The sequence below is a fragment of the Miscanthus floridulus genome, chromosome 8 (assembly GCF_019320115.1).
Source record: "Miscanthus floridulus cultivar M001 chromosome 8, ASM1932011v1, whole genome shotgun sequence".
Classification (NCBI taxonomy): domain Eukaryota; kingdom Viridiplantae; phylum Streptophyta; class Magnoliopsida; order Poales; family Poaceae; genus Miscanthus; species Miscanthus floridulus.
Window position 1 is genome coordinate 128,833,644 of NC_089587.1, and position 17,645 is coordinate 128,851,288.

A 17,645-nucleotide genomic window follows, 5' to 3' on the forward strand; every position below is an offset into this window, starting at 1 on the left:
CCCAGTGCAGAGAATTCCCGCTCTATGCGGGGTCTGGGAAAGGGTGTCAGTGGCAAGCCTTACCCTCGCCTGTGCAATGCAAGGAGACTGCGACTCGAACCCAAAACCTTTCAGTCACAGGTGGTAAGACTACCGCTTGCACCAGGCCCGCCCTTCACTAGTATGTATTTAGTCAGCCTAATAATTGTTTGCTTAAGTATACTAGTATGTATTTAGTCAATTTTTTTTGGGACAAACATATACATTAGTTCATACCAACTACCGGGTCATACATTCACCCTGTTCGCTGGTTGGTGGTGGTGCTGGTTTAGACTGACTGGTGCTAGTTTTTTATGAGAAGAAAACATTATTGACTGGTTGAATAAGCCTAGGTGAGACCAAAGAGCGAACAGGGTGATTACATATATATCGTGGGTCCAAACATAGCCACAAACTTACATTAGTTCATCCAAACCAACTACCAACACATGTAGTGCTTCTATGCCAACTCCCGGGTCATATATACATATATATACACATAGACAATCAAATTACTATGCAAATAAGCCCAACAGCATATCATAACATTCACCATATTTCATTACATTCATTGTCAAGTTCATATCGACAGAAGTGACAGTTTATATAGATAAAATAAAACACAGCATTACATTCGTCCTTAGGCAGGTAAGGACATAGACTATCTGTTGAGCAAGTCCCCAGCTGCTTGACCTTGGCCATCCATAATGCCTTTTGTCCACTATGCAACCAGATAAAACACAACCACTTCTCCAAAGTAACCGCAATTCCTGTTCAAATCAATCGAATTAAGTTTATTCAAAAGCAACAGCTATAGCAAAAGGTAGTACATAGACGGTAATCAAATATCAACTTGTTGAGGAATCAAAATAGTGTAATTGAAATAAATATACAAATTAACTCATATTGTAACTTCTGGTTATCAGCACTGAATATATATATAACAAAACAATTATAATTTTGTACTATTCATGAGCACTTTTAGATTAGAATTAGAGCCATATCCAGTTATTCTTGGTGTCAAGAGCAAGAGCGAGTACCTTAGGGTCATGGAATTTGTCCATATCATGCATACACAACACGAGAAGCAACCATCACTTACTGAAGCAAAGAAATCAGTCAAAAAGGCACTTTACATATGTGTACTGCACGAAGAAACCAGATAGCTGATCCAAAAATACAATCAAACAAGGTGGTGCAGCTACAACTTTGCTACAACATGCAGTAGCCAGAACCCTTCGCAGTAGTAACCACTGCAAATACTACAGCTATGCAACAGGATGCAAATATTCCTTACCAGATTTGTGAAGGAATGAAAAATTGATCTACTGAGTTTCAGACACGGCAATATAAGTTGTGTGACTGTTTTTAGAAAGTTACAGACACCACCAATATTATAGCAATGCAACAGGATTCAGAGTTTTAGACAGCAGCACTGACATCTGAGTGAGAAGTATAACTCTATAAGCTGCTGAGTTGCTTAGTTATGGCTGTAAGTAGTACACTGGATTAGCACTAGTCATACTTTGTAAAACTAAATAAATACAGAGAATCCAGTGTTATCACCTTTCAGTGTCATTTTAGTACGTATTGCTTGCTGGTCATTTTAGTACATATTGCTTGCAATTTAATTTCATGGAGAAAGTAAATTGTTCTACCAGTCAAAACTACAGGTTGCTAAACATGTATGCTACTTAAGGAGAAGTATAAAGCAGAGCATAGGTGAGCCGAGCTGTTGCCAACTGCTGCACAGAACAGAACATTTTAGCCGAGCTGTTGCCAACAGCCAGACAAGTTTGATGGTGGCACTGTAGTAGGACAACATTTTATTAATGAAAAAAGCACCAGCAGCTGGTTTGCTTTCACAGACTCGTTGGTTTTCTCTGCAATCAAACCACACACAAAATTAATTGCATTGGAACACAGTCGTATGAGCATGAACAAAGACTGAAATCACCAACTCACAAATTGAAATAAGTGCAAACATTTCTAGTTGGAGTGCTGCTTGTGCAGACATGCTAATTAGCATCTATTTATTATTTAATATGTGCAGACATCCTTATTGGTGCACATAAGTGGTCAGAGATATTTCTTAAATATGTTCAGACTTGCATGTAGTAAATTATCAGAAATGTTCAGATAGAATATTAGACGATAGGTTAATTCCCCTAAGCATTTACTGTCCCCTATTGTGGTTGACAAACCACAGACCAGATTTGGCCTCCTAGCTGGTCTGTTCTGCATGCTGCTGCTACTGGAATATTATTTGTACTACTTAAGTGACAATTATTTGGCCCTAAACCTGTACTGGTACATGCAAAACATGAACTGAAAATACCACTAGGAGAATGATTATTAATAAATGGGTACCTTTGTGATTTCTGTAGGTTGCCAAGCACCTTGAATGTCCTGCTTGTTTGCAAGCTCCAACACTAAACTTCAGACTAGTGACTGAGAATTTTGACTTTCAAAACCCTGTGTAAAATACAACATAATTGTAGTGTTTTGGTGCAGAGCTCTGAAAAGGGAAAAAGCTCATCCATCAACATGCGGCAGCATAAATACATGCAGAGGCAGCACGCAAAAAAGAAAAAGACAATGCAATTGGTATTGCAGATATGGCTGCCTTTTTATTCAGGAAAATACTACATCTAACACTATCTGTATCAGGATATGAACACTATCTGCATGGAACATCACTACAGCTCTATATTTCAGATTGCATGAACACTATCTGCATATGAGATGTGCCCATTTTCAGTAAAGGAAGGGCAATCAGAGAGGACGTACTCTAACAGTCAGTTTCTGTATCAAGAATATTTGTAGTTAAGCAGGAATCAGTTAGTTTACCTCATCAGCATTTATATCCGAGAAGTGAACCTGAAAAGCGCAAACCATGTTATGAAAACAGCCAATTTCAGGAAGACAAGACATGAAGACAAAGTAGCCCAAAATGTTGCCAGTGCCATGGGCAGCAGATATATTAATCGATAAATATCCATGTCTTAATAAACAAAGCAAGAATACAAGCAATATTCTATCCAAATTTCTACCCAAGAATCAAACCTTTCGGCAAGCCTAGTCCTTGAGTGGCATGAGCTCAGCCTTGAGCTGCTGTCTTGAGCCACATGGAGCAACGGAGCCATCTGTGTAAGAGGGCACGACGCGTGCGAGGGGCGCCTCACTGACAACGCCGTGCGTGATGTGGCTCTTCGCTGAAGTAGACCGTCTAAATGAGTCTCTGAAGTATTGTACAAAAGTGGGAAATCCAAATCGCACTGTCATGGCTGTCATTAGCCAATCACTTTGTGGCACTATCAAAATAGTAAATCATTAATCTAGAAGCCAATTGGTGCACCAGGATCCAAAGATGAAAGGAGCACGCACACACCTGTCTGAGGTTATTATCGATGCATCTGGAGTTGGCAGTGGTCTTGTTGGGGTAGTCCATGACATTGCTGCGCAGCTCCCTGATAGATCTCTCGAACTTGTAGTTGTAGTAGTAGAGATCGAACTGCGAGAGCTTGCCCCTGATGTCGTCAAGAGAAGGCGAGGAGCTGCGCGTAGAGGACTTAAACATGACGTTGCTGCCCAAAAAGACATATTTTATTTATAAGTATTAGCCAATAATATACTTTTTGAGAACTCAAACATATTCATGCTTATTTATTGGAATTACTTAAAAATGCTACTGCACTTGCCAACACACGAGAAAATCCGGTGCTGTATCTAAACTGTAAATAGCATGGACAAAATTCAGAGAATAGCAACACTGGCAAAACTCAGGTACAGCTGAAAAAACAATCAAGCAGCATAGTAAGTCATGCTCAAACAATCTAATCTGTCCAACGGAGCAGCAAAACAGTAAACAGCATAGTACACTTCTCACGCACACAATAACAACAACAACAAAGCCTTAAGTCCCAAACAAGTTGGGGTAGGCTAGAGTTAAAACCCAGCAGAAGCAATCAAGGTTCAGGCACGTGAATAGCTGTTTTCCAAGCACTCCTATCTAAGGCTAAGTCTTTGGATATATTCCATCCTTTCAAGTCTCCTTTTAATGCCTCTACCCAAGTCAACTTCGGTCTTCCTCTGCCTCTCTTCACGCACCGGTGCCTCTGGAGGTCTCCGTTAGACATGTCCAAACCATCTCAACCGGTGTTGGACAAGCTTTTCTTCAATTGGTGCTACCCCTAATCTATGACGTATATCATCGTTCCGAACTCGATCCCTTCTTGTATGACCGCAAATCCAACGCAACATACGCATTTCCGCGACACTTATCTGTTGAACATGTCGTCTTTTCGTAGGCCAACATTCTGCACCATACAACATAGCAGGTTTAATCGTTGTCCTATAAAACTTGCCTTTTAGCTTCTATGGTACCCTTTTGTCACATAGGACACCAGATGCTTGGCGCCACTTCATCCACCTTGCTTTGATTCTATGGCTAACATCTTCATCAATATCCGTGTACACACTTCATCCACACTTCTCACGCAAAGTGAATAAATTAATCTTCTTGACTAATAAACAAGTGCTGTATTGATTAAATAGATTACATGTGTACACACTAATAAAAAATTCAGGGAACACACCTAATCTAAACAATCTAATCCTCCTAAATTTAGCTGAACACAGAACCATCGGATTGCAGATATTTCATCAAACAAAGAAATCATGTAGATCTAGCAGGGTGAGGGATTACCTAGGCAAGGCATCTGCTTGGTTGCAGGCTTGGAGGCGTCCAGCTCATCTAACCGCGCAAGAACGTCGGCCGTCACCGTGTATACCACCCCGGCCACTCGGCGGACGCCCACACCCAGGAGACAAACCTAGGTAAGAGATCAGAGTCAGTTTGGGAGAAAGAAAAAAGGGAAATGGGAGAGAAGAGATGGAGTAATGGAGGGTGAACGCGCCTCCATGATGACTGTGAACGGGAGGGGAGCTCGAGCCACGGGGTCGGAGAGGGAGCGTGTGCCGTCAGATCGGGGATGGAGTGAGCGCCGTCGGGTCGGGGACGGAGAGCCGCGCCGCCGGGTCGGAGAGGTGGTGCTCGGCCTGCCCACGGGGGTGTGCTTGAGGAGGACCACCACCGGCCCCAGGGTGCCCTCGGAGGAGGACCGCCGCCACCTTCTTCTTTGCGGGCAAGAATGAGAGGAATTGCGGGTGAGAGATGGAAGACGATGATGAAACACAGGATGAACGATAAGGTTGTACAGGAGTGGTACGAGTAGGGGGGGAAATGGGCCGTGGCGCCAATTTGGGCACTAATGGAGCCAAGCACCAAAAGTTTGGTTTTGTTGGGTATTTGCCGCCGAGTTCTAAAAAGAGCTACAAGTGCCACTTTTTCTCTGCCAGCTCATATGATATTTAAAAATTATTTATAGGACTCTGAAAATTATCATTCTTTATTTTTATTTTTTATTACTCCATCCATCTCAAATAAGTACACGTCCCACACTTCGTGAAGTCAGACAAACTTAAGTTTGACCGGTCTATATGAAAAAATACTAAGATTTATAATATCCAATGGTCATCATTAGATTAGTTACATCATATATTGTTGTACTAATCTTATTTAGAGACGTAAATGCTAATACTATTTTCAATCTAATCAAACTTGAGGTTTGTTTGACTTCTTGAAATGCGAGACATGCACTTATTTTGGGACATAGTAAGCAGTTATATGGGTCATTGCCTATATGTAGATTACATTGCTAAACATCGAGTAAAATTCACCACCGGTCCCTAAGCTTTGCCGATGGTGTCATCTTGATCTCCGAAACTAAGTGATATCAGTGTTGAAATAAATCTTAGACTAACAAGGTCTTAGGCTTAGCCTAAACATGATCACTAACTTAATCTTACACAGAATAAATCTTAGTGACTAACCAGAGAGTTTGTAGATGCCATCTAAGCGTCTCTATAGATGTAGTGAGGTTGATGTAGATGAAGTAGATATACCAATCTTCACTAATTAAGAGCCGGGGCTCTTCTTGATAAAAAACTTAACATAGATCCGATTTGAAGCCTCGTGTACTCCTGGAATAGGAAATCGTGCTTCTAAACCCTCGTAATGCCTAATCGATCGGTTAGATGGATCTAAGTGTTGAGAGATTAGCCTTAATCCCAAATCAACCTCTCTCTCTCTCTCTCTCTCTCCTCTCTCTCTCTCTCTCTCTCTATATATATATATATATATATATATATATATATATATAATCTCGTAAATTAACATAGTAATTATCGTAACTCAAAGTGCTATAGAATAAGTTATTTTATAGCCAGTTATAGGGTAGTAGTTCTATGGGAGAGTATATTCAGTAAGCCAGCTACGAAATAAGTTATTCTGTAGCCACCTGCATTTACGATAATTTTATATACTAATTTACGATAATATCAATACATATTTACGATAACTGGGTTACTATAATATATAGGGATATTTACCATAACGTTATAGTAAACCACTTAGTAAGGAGTTACTATAATCTCGTAAATTAACATAGTAATTATCATAACTCAAAGTGGCTATAGAATAAGTTATTTTCTAGCCAGCTACAGTGTAGTAGTTCTATATATATAATATATATATATATATATATATATATATATATATAGTCTCACTTTATTTGCGAAGGATATATAGTCTCATTTTATATGGTGTTTTTGGGTCAGCTATCTAATTATGGTTGAATGTCATTCTAGTTTATTTTCCACTCCCCTTAAACTACGAAAATGCTATCCTAATTCATTTGATCAATTTTTTGGATTGACACGATGACTCAAAATAGTTTGAACTTGCATCCTTAGTCTCAAACAGACCACTTATTCTTTATTAATAAATATCCTCTTGATGTACCAGATATTATCTATCCCTATTAAACCCTGGCTATTGTAACATGCATCTCAACGATCAATAAAAACCAGCACCTTTACTTTTTGGCTTACGCCACTGAAAGCTTTAATTTGGTTTTGGTTAATTGATGAAATTCTAAGTGATAACCTAGTTTATCAAAGTGATTATGAGATAGGTAGCACTACTCCAAGTAATGAAGCAATGATAAAAATCATGGTGATGGTGATGGCATGATGATGATCAAATGTTTGAACTTGGAAAAAAGAAAGAGAAAAAACAAAAGGCTCAAGGCAAAGGTATAAATAGTAGGAGCCAATTTTATTTTAGTGATCGAGACACTTAGTGAGTATGATCATATTTAGGATCGATAGGCCATACTATTAAGAGGAGTGAAACTCATATTGAAATGCGGTTATCAAAGTGTCACTAGATGCTCTAACTCATTGCATATGCATTTATGATCTAATGGAGTGCTAACACTCTTAAAAGTATTTATGAAAATATGCTAACACATGTGCACAAGGTGATATATTTGGGTGGTGGGCACATTTGAGTAATGGTTAGAAACTTCACCAGCGGAGTGTCCCGCCCGTAGAGTGCGGACAGTCTGACGGTGCCACCGACGCCCTATACAGAAAAAACAGGGGTTCACAGAGTGACCGGACACTGGGGTGCAGTGATCGGATGCTAGGTTCAGAGTCCGGTCAGTGACAGCAGTAAGCACACGGTCTCGGTCTTGTGACCGGACGCTGGGGTGTAAACTGACCGGACGCTCATAGTCTGAGTCCAGTCAGTGCTGACGTGAGGCGTACAGAGGAAACGTTGAGTGACTGGACGTCGGGTGAGTCCAGTCGAGCATGACCGGACATGTCCAGTCGTGAAATTTCACGTTTGGAACCTTACTGGAAACGACCGGACGCTGGGGTCCTACGTCTGGTCACTTTCTAACTAACGCATCCGGTCATCACTTGACCATTGAGATCGGGTGATCGGTGTTTGAAGCCGATGACACGTGGCAAGCATCGGGCGACCGGACACTGGGGTCCTACGTTCGGTTGAACTGACCGGAGCGTCCGGTCACCCCGTATTGTGCCCAGTGAAGGGGTACAACGGCTTTATTTCGTGGGGGCTTCTATTTAAGCCCATGGCCAGCTCAAGCTCACTCTCTTGGCCATTTTGCATTGATATCGCAACCTTGTGAGCTTAGCCAAAGCCCTCCCACTCATCTCCATCATTGATTCATCATCTTTGTGAGATTGGAAGAGAATCCAAACGCATTGCTTGAGTGATTGCATCTAGTGGCACTTGGCATTCATGTTTCGCTGTTGGATTCACTTGTTACTCTTGGTGGTTGCCGCCACCCGACGGCTTGGAGCAGCGAGGATCATTGAGCGAAGGTTGGTGATTGTGTCCGGCTCCGATCATGGTGATTGTGAGGGGTCTTGTGCCTTCCCCGACGGAGAGCCGAAAGGTAACTGAAGCGCCCCTGATTTCCGCGAAGGGAAAACCACAGAGTCGATGTGTAATAAGACCGTTGTAGATCATATTACCCAAATTCTAGTCGAATATCACACCCATACAACGATAATATCAGAATACAAATAGTGCGGAAGTACATAAATTATTACATCGCTGCATTGGCGGAATCAAAAATAGCATTTATTCAGAACAGCTTGAAGATAAGATCGCCAAACTCGGGCGTAGGAACGAACCCTTCAACCGTCAAACTCCTCAGAGCTATACTCCTCAGCAGAACCTGTGTGCTAAAATTTATCAGTACAATTTGTACTGGCCACTCCCACCCTATGAGCATTGCTTTGTGAAAATTGGATGCAAGTTGGATATATTCAAAAGGAACCTATAAGGTTGGGGTTTCCTATGTTTTAGCATATCAAGTATATAATAATAGTTGGTCAACACCATTCCCACACACATTCCACCCCATTCCCTTTCTAGAGCTAGGTTTCGATCCTGGGATCGATATACCACCATCTCCACACCATCACCACATCACTACCATACCATCGCTCAGTCGACAGGCCAACTCCCTCTCGGCACTATCTCAAGGCCCGTAGCCCTTGGCTACGACCGACACTCTCTCATAGGGGAAGAGGAGAAGGACTCATCTCACTATCTAGTTTAAGCGAATCCCAGGAAAGGTCCATAGCTGACAAGTTGGCACATGTATCGATCGATCAACCATACACTCTGCAGAGGTTTTACATAACCACAAGATCTACCTTCCTCGCTGACCATCGTCAACTGGGCTGATTCCGGCCACTTGCTAGCCTAGGATAATGCCACTCTACCATTCAGCCCTGGTACACCCCAAGTCTAGTCTGGGGTGGTTGAAACTATGAGTCATGAACCGGGTCCACAAGTTCTCCATGAAGTCTCGGAAGGGTGTGGGGGAAATCCTCCATGCCCCGTACCTCCTTACACTGTCCGCTATTAACCTAGCAGTAGTGGCAATATCCTACCAAGTAGTCCGGCCGTCCCGCACCATATAGGGCGAGTGGTACGTAAGGCTTCCCGGTGAATCTGAGTACTAGTAAGTCCTTAAGGTTGACCAAGCCAGAATGTCTCCATCAGGGGCTCCATTTATCGTGCCACCACAACACCTCCACCCTGGGCTCCTCCCATCACAGGTTCACACCCAGGGCCATCTCATATACCGTTTACCCACCATAGGTATCCATCTCCAGGGGTGCCCAGGTAGCACCACATGGCATGACTTGCCCTAGGCTCATCGTATACTCCAACTTGGTCGACACAACCCTTACCCTCCACGCACCCAGGTCACACACGCAGCACTCTCCCCATAGTCCAGTTTCCACCATGCATCAATGTAGTACAAGCGTAGTAGAAGTAATAAGCAATATAGCAGCAAGCGTGTGTCTAGCCTAATAGCAGGGTATGCAGGGGTAAGGTTGCGTCAAGGTAAAGGCCATCAAGTAAGCATACTACCATGCAAGTCCTATCATTGTATGATTATAACAGTAGGTAAAGCAATAACAGTTCTATATTAGCCATGCGTAATAGGTGCTATGAGATTTGGTGGGATGTGACACCTTTAGTGTAGTCATCTCCGTACTCCTTATGGTACTCACGATCCTCGTCCGTCTGGTTCTCCTCCGAGTCTGCAACGATCGCATTATAGTCGCGTTAGTGACATCTATAGAATAGCACAAAGAAGCAATGAAAATTCAAAAGAGCCAAATGCACTCAAACATGGGTTCATTGCGTAGAGCTCAATTTTAGATGAATTTTGGTCTTGGTTTCATATTTTTCTGAGGTTGTATGAATTAGTTATGAATTTCTGAAGATTAAATCATCTCTGAAAATGGAAAAAGGCTGAATTAATCTCGGGCTGACATGTGTCACGCTGTGACTGGTCCACGTGGCATGCTAACGTCAGCATGACATCATTGGCTCAGCTCTGAGCTGACAAGTGGGGGGGCCTGCTGACGTCATCATGATGTCAGCATGATGTCATCATCGTCATCAGTTCCGACAGGTGGGTCCAGAGGCTCTTGAGTCACTGACATGTGGGTCCGGTCAAAGTCAATGTCAAGTCAACAGGTGAGTCAACGGTCAATGAATCAGGGTCACTGACGTCTGGGGCCAGTGCTGCTGATGTCAGCAGCTGACATCATCGTGATGTCAGCATGACGTCACCTTGGCTATGTTGTTAGTGACAAGTGGGACCCGCGTGACGTCGTCATGACGTTAGCATGATGTCACTTACCGACAAGTGGGTCCAGCGGCTCTGTGTCTCTGACATGTGGGCCTAGGTCAACAGTCAACGTTGATCGGTCAACGGTCAACTCGGACTAGGTCACAAACGGGCCCTGGCGGGCTTGGGTTGGGCCAGTCTGGGCCGAGCCGGCCCGGACACGTGGCATGCTGTGGCGCTGCCACGTCGTTGCCATGGGCCTCCACTGGGCATTGTCCATAGCTCGGCCCACACTATGTGGTTCATGGTGGATTGGCGTTCACGGTCCTTGGACCGTAGGCTGGGTCTTTGGTGGACCGAGTCTATGCTTCTTCTCTCTGGCCTGGTCCATGTACACCAGGTGTAGGTGCGTGCGGTCGGCGAGGGAATCCTCTGCCTCCTTCCCTGGCGTGCTCCCGCCGGTGATGTGCTCACTGGCGAGTCTTCCACAGCGGCAATGGCGTCCAATTGAAGTGGGGAAAAGCTTCACCAGGCCATGGCGAACACGATGGTGGGGTCTAGGTGGCGGCCGGAGCTTTCTAGGACATTGGCCACGGCGGTCGGCAGCTCGGTGGTGCTCGCCGGTGGTGAGGTCGCGCGTGTAGGCTGGTGGCTCGGCTAGGCAGATAAGGGCTTCTATGGGTCAGTGGGAGCACGGTGAGGGCGTCCAAGGCTGTGGCAGAACCTCCTAAGTTATAGGGCCCACATGCACCTGTCACTGTCCGACGACCTTTGACATTTATGCATATGTTTCCATTAACTTAAAAAGACTGTCGGGTGTCCTCGGGGAACCCTGAATCATCCACGATTTCCGAGCAGGATCACGTTACAGAGTCATTGCAGTATTATAACATTTATTCAAATATATGCATCAGAGTAAAAACAGCGGAAGTCTTACAATAACATAATTTACAAAACAGTAGTTTCAAACCTAGCAACTAGGTTCGATGTTTATTACAAAACAAAATAGTGGAGTGGCATTATAATATAATACAAAACACACAAGGAGATTGCCCTGCCCAAGGGCCACACATTTACTTCTCATTGTCACCACAAGGTACAACTGTCATGCAACACGATCCAAAACAGATCTGCTCATGAGGCTCACCTGCAACAAGGGTCAACGAACCCTGAGTACAAAAGTACTCAACAAGACTTAACCGAAATAAAACTGATAGAACTCAGGAATGCAGGTTCAGGGATTCAAGGTATGGTTTTAGCAATAATCGAAGTTATTTTGCATAAAAGCTCTTTCAACAAAGTTCTTTATTTCAACAATTTAAACTTCATAAAATCATATACAAAGATGACACGATCCGTAATGCGATCATGAAACTTCATATCCAACACCTTCATCAACCATTCTCAAGTTCTAGTTATTAATACTACGATGATGAACAGTGAGTTGAGTCTCCATAACCGAGGAGCAACGACGATTCGAACCGATTAAACCCAGCTGGGGATTCCAGACCACACGACATATGCAGGTCCCCGACTCACATATATCAACCTACCCTCGGATCCTCTAAAGCAAGAACGGGTCCGCGCCACCCGAGAATACAGTACTCCACCAATCTAGCCCGTTGCCACGTGGGTACACGCTATTCTTGCCATCTCTCCACTCCCAGTGCGCGAGTAGCCATTCTCGTAATAGAATCGCCAAGTTCAGGCTTACCGGAGTATGTGGTTAGTACTACAAATTCTCACCTCATGCAATTCAACAACGGACGTGCCTTAATTGACACAGGCGGAAAGAACCCGCTCACAAGACCTCCATGTCTTGTGGCTCACACACACCGAGTCCGCCTGGTCTAGATTTATTACTCCACATTCCCATATCACATGCTAACATAATTAACCGATGTTCCATTTAAAACTTGCAGGTGGCAGGTAATCACCCGACTTTCATCGTTCTACGCATAGCTAAGCAAAACTGGGCATATACGAGTTTAAAAACTGGTAATATGGTAAATATGGAATAACAAGTATGGTAATGCACCAATTTGGCTCTTACTTAACTCCTAATCACTTAATGCAGTAACGGAAAGCAAAAGCAAAATTAATTTGTAAAACACAAGGTAGGGTTGTATGCATCCGGGGCTTGCCTTCGTTGACGGAAAAGTCCGATTCCTGCGACGTCACACAAGTATTCGATCCGACCTCAATAGAAGGATTAACCTCCTCAACAGCTTGATTAACTACCACGTGTTCACCTTCGTTCACTACACGTAATAACAATACCATGTTTAACATGATGCGGAATACGAAACATGATGCTCGATGATGGATACAAAAATTAAGAATTTGAATACAACCTTCCTTCGCGGTACAGTTGCAAGTCAAACAAACTAAATCTTTTTTGTAACACGTACATCAACTGCCAAGGATCATTATCAACAAATGACCCAAGGTCATCACTCAATCCAAAATTACAAACAAAACCTAAATCACTAAAGGTTACCATTTGCTTTTATGAATTAATTATTTAATTAAAATTATGAAATAAATCAACTTATTCTAATTGAGCTCAAAATTTTAGTAAATGTTCATTACATGATAACTAAGTGGCAAAACAAATTTCATAATTTTTTGGACAAGTAAATAAGCCTAGAAAAATCATGGAAAGTCATTTATTAATTAATTGAGCAATTTTTATCATACCCCAAAAATACTGAAAATCAATATTTCAAATTTTTGTTATATAATATACATCATAGAGAATTCACACAAAAATTTTCATAATTTTTGGAGCTCTAAATAATTCTACACAAAAATAACAAATTACAGCACTATTCATTTAATTCTGAAAAATAGAAAATCCACTTAGAACGCTGAGTCACTGACAACCGGGTCCCACATGTCATCTTCAACCTCCGACGTTGACCACGGCAGCGACGGCTCTGACCGGCGATTTCTCGCCGACGGTGAGATCACCGGCGACGACCAACATACCAAAATGATCACCAAGTCTAGGCGCATCGATTTATGGCACTAACGCGATCAATTACGGACTGAACCGAGCACTACGTCGACCATGGCGGCCACGACGGCGCTGCTGCACTACGCCGGCGATGTGAGACCTGTAAAGCTTAAACGGATGGCTCAGGAAGCACCAGCAGCTCACCCCGAACGCGTTGAAGCAAGGAGCGAGGTCGGAGAAGCAACGGAGAGGCGTGACGACGATCACGGTGATCACGGCGGAGCAAAACATCGTCGGCGATGGTGTACCGGCGACTGCAGTGGTCAAAATGAACAACCAACTATGGAGTAAGCACCACAGTATCGAGACGAAACAGAATCAGCCAAAACCAGGGACGAAGATGCACCGTGGAGCTCTGGCCGCGGCGAATCGCGCTCGGCGGAGGAGTTGCCGACCGCGAGGAAGAAGACGATGCAACTCGAGTTCCTGACTTAGACTAGCTGAATTGGTGGGTTGGCTGGATGCGCAAGGATACGGCGGAGCTGGAGCACGCTTTGCCGAGATGGCAACGGCGCTAAGTCGACGGCGAGAGCTCGACGGAGCTGCGGCGGTGGCGACGGGAAAAACAGAGGAAGAAGAAAAACGACGACGACGGCGCCTTGGTTCAAATAACACGGCTCAGAAGCTCAAGGAAGCTGCGCTGTGGCCTTCACCGCGCCAGCGCAATGCCAAAGACGGCCACGACCGCGCCTGGAAGCAAACCGAAGATCGCCGGCCATGTAGCTTCGGTGGTGGACACTGTTCATCCATATTACAGAATTGCCATTCGCCAAAATTCACAAATTACTCTCAAATTTTCATAACAACTCAAAAATCTCCAAAAACAAAAGTTGTTCAAAATCAAAAGTTCTACAACTTTGCTTTTATAACCATCTTCTAGTTCGGTCTAGATTTTGAAATGATCTTTTAAATTCAAATAGGGGATATTTAACGAATTACGCCTTTTTGAATTACTCAAAATTTTTCTAAACAACTTGAAAAACTCCAAAAATAAACTTTGCTTAACTTGCCAAGCTCTACACTTTTTCTTTTGGGATCAACCCCAAAATATGCTTAGATTTTGAAATGGATTTTCAGGGTAGGATTTAAATGCTGAAAATCGGGGTTTTCTCGAAAAATTCAAAAATCCAAACAAACTTTAAATTTAAGTCAAACAATACAATTCAACACATACCACATGAATATAAACTCGTTTTAGTGTATGCATCTCAAAGTTTTCACCAAATGCCAAATGCTTTGCAATGCATATGATGATATGTCAGGTTTTAGTACTTTAAACACCCGAGGTGTTACATTCCTTCCCCCTAAAAGAAATCTCGCCCCGAGATTCAAAGCCATAGAGTAAGTAATGGAAAAGGAAATGTGTCAATCCAAAAACATCCAAAACTTGCCTATAAAACAGCTGAGGTTCCTTTACAAAACACAACTTGTAGCAACCGAGCACAACTAATACTACTCGATTCTATATTGACGCTAGAAACTCTGGAAACTTTTCTAACAAGTAATCTTCTGATTCCCAAGTAGCTTCCTCTTCTGAATGTTGATTCCATTGTATTTTATAGAACTTGATTGTCCATCTTCGAGTAACACGGTCTTTCTGATCTAACACTCGGATAGGATATTCGGAATAAGTTAAATCCGGTTCTAGTTCCACTCCTTCAACTTCAACATTCTGTTCAGGCACTCGGAGACACTTCTTCAATTGAGAAATATGGAACACATCATGCACAGCTGTGAGATGTTCAGGTAATTTCAAGCGATATGCCACTTTTCCATACCTCTCCAAAATTTGATATGGTCCAATATATCGGGGTGCCAACTTTCCTTTAACACCAAAACGATTAACTCCCTTCATTGGTGATACTTTCAAGTATACAAAATCTCCTTTGTTGAATATCAATGGTCTCCGTCGTCTATCCGCATAACTCTTTTGACGGGATTGAGCTATCTTCAAATTATTCTGTATTTGCCTAACCTTGTCTTCTGTTTCTTTCACAAGGTCAACTCCAAAGAATCTTCTTTCTCCAGGCTCAGACCAACTCAATGATGTTCTGCATCTACGACCATAGAGTGCTTCAAATGGAGCCATTCTAATGCTTTCCTGATAACTATTGTTGTATGAGAACTCGGCCAAAGGTAAGCACTCATCCCACTTATTGGAATAGTTAAGGACACAACATCTTAACATGTCTTCAAGTACTTGATTAACTCTTTCAGTCTGCCCATTAGTCTGCGGATGATAAGCTGTACTATACAGAAGTTTGGTACCTAACGAAGCATGTAAGTGTTTCCAAAAGCTGGAGACAAACTGTGTACCCCTATCTGACACTATGGTTTTTGGTACCCCATGCAAACTCATGATTCTTGCCAAATACATCTTAGCATATTGGATCGTAGGATATATGGTCTTGACTGGAAGAAAATGTGTTGACTTAGTGAGTCGATCTACAATAACCCATACTGAGTCAAATCCCTTTGATGTCTTGGGTAGACCAACAATAAAATCCATACTGATGTCCTCCCACTTCCAAGATGGAATAGGTAATGGTTGTAACTCACCAGCAGGCCTCAAATGTATAGCTTTCACCTTTTGACAGGTATCACACTTCGCTATATATCTAGCAATCTCTATTTTCATTTTAGTCCACCAGAATCTTTGCTTCAAATCATGGTACATCTTGTTGCTTCCCGGATGGATAGATAACCTAGTAGCATGTGCCTCATCTAGAATTGACTGCCGCAACTCAGGAACTTTTGGTACCACCAGGCGATCCTTGAACCATAATACATCTTCATCATCTATACTAAAACATTCTGCTTTTCCATCCCTGACTCTTTCCTTGATATGGGATATACCCTTGTTTTCCTTTTGAGCAGCAATAACTTGATCTCGAATAGTAGCTTCAACAATTATGTTGGTCAAACTTCCTTGTTGAATTACTTCTACATTCAACTTCTCCATTTCTTGGCATAAATTCAAACCCATTGTTCTCACTGTCAGACAATTGCAATAACTTTTGCGACTAAGGGCATCTGCAACCACATTTGCTTTACCCGGGTGATAATGTACTTCCAAATCATAATCCTTAATCAGTTCTAACCATCTTCTTTGTCGCATGTTTAATTCTGACTGAGTGAAGATATACTTTAAGCTTTTGTGATCGGTGTAAATATGGCACGTATTACCAAGCAGGTAATGTCGCCAAATCTTTAGAGCATGAACCACAGCTGCTAACTCCAAATCATGAGTAGGATAGTGTTCTTCATGTTGCTTAAGTTGCCTGGACGCATAGGCAATGACTCGGCCTTCTTGCATCAACACACATTCAATACCAATACCTGAAGCATCACAATAAACATCAAATGGCTTCTCGATGTCAGGTTGGGCTAACACTGGTGCAGTAGTCAACAGCCTTTTTAAAGTCTGGAAAGCCTCTTCACAATCTGATGACCAGACAAACTTGACTTGGTTCCTCAACAATTCAGTTATAGGTTTTGATATTTTTGAGAAATCTGGAATAAACCGACGGTAATACCCCGCCAATCCAAGAAAACTCCGAACTTGATGAACTGTGGTTGGCGGTTTCCAATCAAGCACATCCCTCACTTTGCCGGGATCAACTGCAACTCCTTCGGCTGACAAGACATGTCCAAGAAATTGCACTTCCCTAAGCCAAAAATCACACTTGCTGAACTTGGCATACAATTGATGTTCTCTCAAATGAGTTAGAACAATTCTAAGGTGTTTGGCATGTTCTGTCTTATTCTTGGAATATACTAGTATATCATCAATAAACACCACTACAAACTTGTCTAGCTCCGGCATGAATACTGAGTTCATCAGATACATGAAATGAGCGGGAGCATTTGTCAAACCAAAAGACATCACTAAGTATTCATATAATCCATATCTTGTGGTAAATGCCGTTTTGGGAATATCTTCAGGCTTTATCTTAATTTGGTGATACCCTGATCTCAAATCTATCTTGGAGAAAACTTTGGCTCCGGCCAATTGATCAAAAAGCAAATCTATCCGAGGTAATGGATACTTATTCTTGATGGTCACTTCA

The 17,645-nt window shown here is 42.6% G+C and overlaps 1 long non-coding RNA gene across 2 annotated transcripts; it reads right to left on the reverse strand.

Moving 5' to 3' along the window:
• Positions 1-3,100: 3,100 nt before the first annotated feature.
• LOC136477282 (uncharacterized) lies at positions 3,101-5,230 on the reverse strand. 2 transcript variants are annotated; one of them, XR_010763971.1, is made up of 4 exons: positions 4,938-5,230; positions 4,727-4,853; positions 3,410-3,605; positions 3,101-3,332 (listed from the first exon to the last, which is right to left on the reverse strand). It is a non-coding gene; the product is annotated as an uncharacterized lncRNA (long non-coding RNA). The 2 variants fall into 2 exon arrangements; XR_010763970.1 differs by having other exon boundaries at positions 4,727-5,229.
• Between the last annotated feature and the right edge of the window lie 12,415 nt (positions 5,231-17,645).